Source organism: Bubalus kerabau, chromosome X, assembly GCF_029407905.1.
Source record: "Bubalus kerabau isolate K-KA32 ecotype Philippines breed swamp buffalo chromosome X, PCC_UOA_SB_1v2, whole genome shotgun sequence".
In the NCBI taxonomy this organism is placed as follows: domain Eukaryota; kingdom Metazoa; phylum Chordata; class Mammalia; order Artiodactyla; family Bovidae; genus Bubalus; species Bubalus kerabau.
In genome coordinates this window covers 148,400,249-148,406,679 of record NC_073647.1, presented here as the reverse complement: position 1 = coordinate 148,406,679, position 6,431 = coordinate 148,400,249, and positions in this window count along the sequence as shown.

Here is a 6,431-nt window from a genome sequence, read left to right as displayed (position 1 = left end):
ACATGTAGAGACACACACAGAGACATGCAAACTGAGAGGGACACACAGACTGAGAGAGACACCCTCCTCCAGGAAGAGAAACACACTCCTGAGAGCAAGACACACACACACACACACACACACACTGAGGGAGAGAAATGTAAACAAGGAGAGCGAGGCACACATACACACACTGAGATAGACACACAAGCACACAGAGAGAGACACACACTGAGAGAGAGACAAAAGTACACAGAAAGACACACACAGAGACATGCAAGATAGAGGAACACACACACTGAGAGAGACTCCCTCCTCCAGGAAGAGACACACAGTCCTGAGACCTAGACACAAACACACACACACAGACACACACACTCACACACATACTGAGGGAGTGAAACATAAACAAGGAGAACAAGAACACACTCACACACTGAGAGAGACACAAAAAAATGGGGAGAGAGACAGACATTGAGAGAGAGACAAAAGTACATGGAGAGACACAGACACAGACACACTGAGACATGCAAACTGAGAGGGACACACACCCTGAGACAGACACCCTCATCCAAGTAGGGACACATTCTCCTTAGACTGAAATACACACAAACACACACTGAGACAGAGAAACGTAAACAATCGAAAAGAGCCACACACTCACACACTGAGAGAGACATACATGCACAGAGAAAAAGACACACACGGAGAGAGAGACAAAAGTACATGGAGAGACACACACAGAGACATGCAAACTGAGAGGGACATACACACTGAGAGAGACACCCTCCTCCAGGAAGAGACACACACTATGAGAGCAAGACACACACACACACACACACACACACACACACACACTGAGGGAGAGAAACGTATACAAGGAGTGCGAGGCACACACTCACACACTGAGAGAGACACACACTGAGAGAGAGGCAAAAGTATACAGAGAGACACACACAGAGACACCCAAATATAGAGGGACACACACACTGAGACAGACACCCTCCTCCAGGAAGAGACACACATTCCTGACAGCTAGATACACACACACACACACACACATGGGGGGAGAGAAACATATACAAGGAGAGCAATAACACACTCACACACTGAGAGAGAGACAAACACTGAGAGAGAGAAACACACACAACTTGGAGAGACACACACATTTAGCAACACACAGACCCTAAAAAGAGACACACAACACTGAGTCAGAAACACAATGCGACAGACACACACTTGGAGAGAGAGACACACAGGGAGACACACAAAGAGAGACACTGTGAGAGTCACCGAGAGAAACACACACACACAGCGACACACACATTGAAACGGACACACACTGAGTTAGCCATGAACATTGAGAGAGACAAACACACACACACACTGAGAAAGACACACATATGAGAAAGACTCATACTGTGAAAGGCTGTACACACAACATACAGAGAAACACTCACACTGAGAGAGACACAAAAACACACTGATAGACACACATAGAGACATGCAAACTGAGAGGGACACACATCCTGAGACCGACACCCTCATCCAAGAAGGGACACACTCTCCTTAGACTGAAATATACACACACACACACTGAGACAGAGAAACGTAAACAATCAGAACGAGCCACACACTCAGACACTGAGAGAGACATACATGCACAGAGAAAAAGACACACACGGAGAGAGAGACAAAACTACATGGAGAGACACACACAGAGACATGCAAACTGAGAGGGTCACACACACTGAGAGAGACATCCTCCCCCAGGAAGGGACACACACTCCTGACAGCGAGATACACACACACACACTGAGGCAGAGAAACTTAAACAAGGAGAGTGAGACACACACTCACACACTGAGAGAGACACACAAATACAGAGAGAAAGACACGCAATGAGAGAGAGGCAAAAGTACATGGAGAGACACACAAAGAGACATGCAAACTGAGAGGGACACACACACTGAGAGAGACACCCTCCTCCAGGAAGAGACACACAGTCCTGAGAGCAAGACACACACACACACATACACACACACACAGAGGGAGAGAAACGTATACAAGGATTGTGAGACACACACTCACACACTGAGAGAGACACACGAGCACACAGAGAGAGACACACACTGAGAGAGAGGCAAAAGTATACCGAGAGAAACACACAGAGACACCCACATATAGAGGGACACACACAGTGAGACAGACACCCTCCTCCAGGAAGAGACACACATTCCTGACAGCTAGACTCACACACACACACACACACACGGAAGGAGAGAAACATAAACAAGGAGAGCAATGACACATTCACACACTGAGAGAGAGAGAAACACACACAACTTAGAGGGAGAGACACACACATTTAGCAACACACAGACACTAAAAAGAGACACAAAACACTGAGTCAGAAACACAATGAGACAGACACACACTTGGAGAGAGACACACATTGGGAGACACACAAACAGGGACACTGTGAGAGTCACAGAGAGAAACACACACACAGAGACACACACACTGCAAGGGACACACACACACTGAGAAGTAGCCATGCACACTTAGAGAGACAGAAAAACACACACAAACACTGAGAAAGAAACACACATGAGAAAGACACACACTGTGAAAGAGTGAACACACAACATACAGAGAAACACACACACTGAGAGACACACACACTGAAAGAGACAGAAGCACTAAGAGACACACACAGAGACACACAGAGACATGCAAACTGAGAGAGAAACACATACTGAGAGACATACACATACAGAGACAGACACATACACACACTAAGAACGAGATACACTCACAATGACAGTGACACACTGAGAGAGAAAAACGCATTGAGAGACACACATATTGGGTGACACACGCAGAGATACACAGAGAGAGGCAGACTAGAGACACACACACACTGAGGGAGACACCCTCATCCGGGAAGGGACACACACTCCTGAGAGCGAGATATACACACACACACTGAGGCAGAGAAAGTTAAACAAGGAGAGTGAGACACACAGACACACACTGAGAGAGACACACAAACACAGAGAGAAAGATGCACAATGAGAGAGAGGCAAAAGTACATGGAGAGACACACACAGAGACATGCAAACTGAGAGGGACACACACACTGAGAGAGACATCCCCTTCCAGGAAAAGACACACACTCCTGAGGGCAAGACACACACACACACACACACACACACACACACACACTGAGGGAGTGAAACATAAACAAGGAGAACAAGAACACACTCACATACTGAGAGAGAACAAAAAACGGGGAGAGAGACAGACACTGAGAGAGAGACAAAAGTACATGGAGAGACACAGACACAGACACACTGAAACATGCAAACTGAGAGGGACACACACCCTGAGACAGACACCCTCATCAAAAAAGGGACACACTCTCCTTACTGAAATACACACACACACACACACACTGACACAGAGAAACGTAAACAATCGGAAAGAGCCACACACTCACACACTGAGAGAGACACACAAGCACAAAGAGAGAGACACACCCTGAGAGAGAGGTAAAAGAATACAGAGAGACACACACAGAGACACCCAAATATAGAGGGACACACACACTGAGACAGACACCCTTCTCCAGGAAGAGACACACATTCCTGACAGCTAGACACACACACACACACACAAACACACGGAGGGTGAGAAACATAAACAAGGAGAGCAAGAACACACTCACACACTGAGAGAGAGACAAACACTGAGAGCGTGAAACACACACAACTTAGAGGGAGAGACACACACATTTAGCAACACACAGACACTAAAAAGAGACCCACAACACTCAGTCAGAAACACAATGAGACAGACACACATGTGGAGAGAGAGACACCCTGGGAGACATACAAACAGGGACACTGTGAGTGTCAAAGAGAGAAACACACACACAGACACTCACATTGAAAGGGACACACACACAGGGAGGTAGCCATGCACACTGAGAGAGACAGAAAAAACACACACAAACACTGAGAAAGAAACACACATGAGAAAGACACACACTGTGAAAGAGAGAACACACAACATACAGAGAAACACACACACTGAGAGACACACACACTGAAAGAGACAGAAGCACTAAGAGACACACACAGAGCCACACAGAGACATGCAAACTGAGAGGGACACACATACTGAGAGACAGAGACAGACACATACACACACTAAGAACCAGATACACTCACAATGACAGTGACACACTGAGAGAGACACACCCTGAGAGAGAAAAACGCATTGAGAGACACACATATTGAGAGACACATGCAGAGATACACAGAAACAGGCAGACTAGAGACACACACACACTGAGGGAGACACCCTCATCCTGGAAGGGACACACACTCCTGAGTGCGAGATATACACACACACACTCAGGTAGAGAAACTTAAACAAGGAGAGTGAGACACACACTCACACACTGAGAGAGACACACAAACACAGAGTAAAAGACGCAGAATGAGAGAGAGGCAAAAGTACATGGAGAGACACACACAGAGACATGCAAACTGAGAGGGACACACACACTGAGAGAGACACCCTCCTCCAGGAAGAGACACACACTCCTGAGAGCAAGACACACACACACACACACACACACAAAGTGAGGGAGAGAAACGTATACAAGGAGTGCGAGGCACACCCTCACACACTGAGAGAGACACACAAGCACACAGAGAGAGACACACACTGAGAGAGAGGCAAAAGTATACAGAGAGACACACACAGAGACACCCAAATATAGAGGGACACACACACTGAGACAGACACCCTCCTCCAGGAAGAGACACACATTCCTGACAGCTAGACACAAACACACACACACACACACACACACACACGGAGGGAGAGAAACATAAACAAGGAGAGCAAGAACACACTCACACACTGAGAGAGAGACAAACACTGAGAGAGAGAAAGACACACAACTTAGAGGGAGAGATGCACACATTTAGCAACAAACAGATACTAAAAAGAGACACACACACTGAGTCAGAAACTCAATGAGACGTACACACACTTTGAGAGAGAGACACACTGGGAGACACACAAACAGAGACACTGTGAGAGTCACAGAGAGAAACACACACACAGAGACACACACATTGAAAGGGACACACACTGAGTTAGCCATGCACACTGAGAGAGACAAACACACACACACACTGAGAAAGACACACATATGAGAAACACTCATACTGTGAAAGGCTGTACTCACAACATACAGAGAAACACACACACTGAGACAGAGACAAAAACACACTGATAGACACACACAGAGACATGCAAACTGAGAGGGACACACATAGTGAGAGACACACACACTGAGAGACAGACACATTGGGAGACAAACACATACAGAGAGAGAGACACACACACACGCTAAGAAGAAGACACCCTCACAATTAGAGAGACACACACAGAGAGACACACACACTCAGAAACTAAATACACACTGAGAGACACACGTATTTAGAGACACACACAGAAATACACAGAGACAGGCGGACTAGAGGCACAAACACACTGAGGTAGACACCCTCATCCAGGAAAAAACACACACTCCTGAGAGCGAGATATATATATACACACACACAAACAGATACACACACACCCTGAGGCAGAGAAACTTAAACAAGGAGAGTGAGACACACACTCACACCCAGAGAGAGACAAACAAACACGGAGAGAGAGACACACACTCACAACTTATAGGGAGAGAGACACATATTGAGCTACACACACACTAAGAAGAGACGCAACACTCAGGGAGACACACAATGAGACAGAAACACAAATGGAGAGAGAGACACACTGGGAGACACACCAAGAGAGACACTGTGAGAGTCACAGCGAGAAACACACACACAGAGACACACACACTGCAAGGGACACACACACACTGAGAGGTAGCCATGCACACTGAGAGAGACAGAAAAACACACACAAACACTGAGAAAGAAACACACAAACACTGAGAAAGAAACACACATGAGAAAGACACACACTGTGAAAGAGTGAACACAAAGCATACAGAGAAACACACACACTGAGAGACACACACACTGAGAGAGACAGAAGCACTCAGAGACACACACAGAGACACACAGAGACATGAAAACTGAGAGGGACACACATACTGAGAGACATACACATACAGAGACAGACACATACACACACTAAGAACGAGATACACTCACAATGACAGTGACACACTGAGAGAGACACACCCTGAGAGAGAAAAACGCATTGAGAGACACACGCAGAGATACAAAGAGACAGGCAGACTAGAGACACACACACTGAGGGAGACACCCTCATCCGGGAAGGGACACACACTCCTGAGAGCGAGATATACACACACACACTGAGGCAGAGAAACGTAAACAATGAGAGTGAGACAC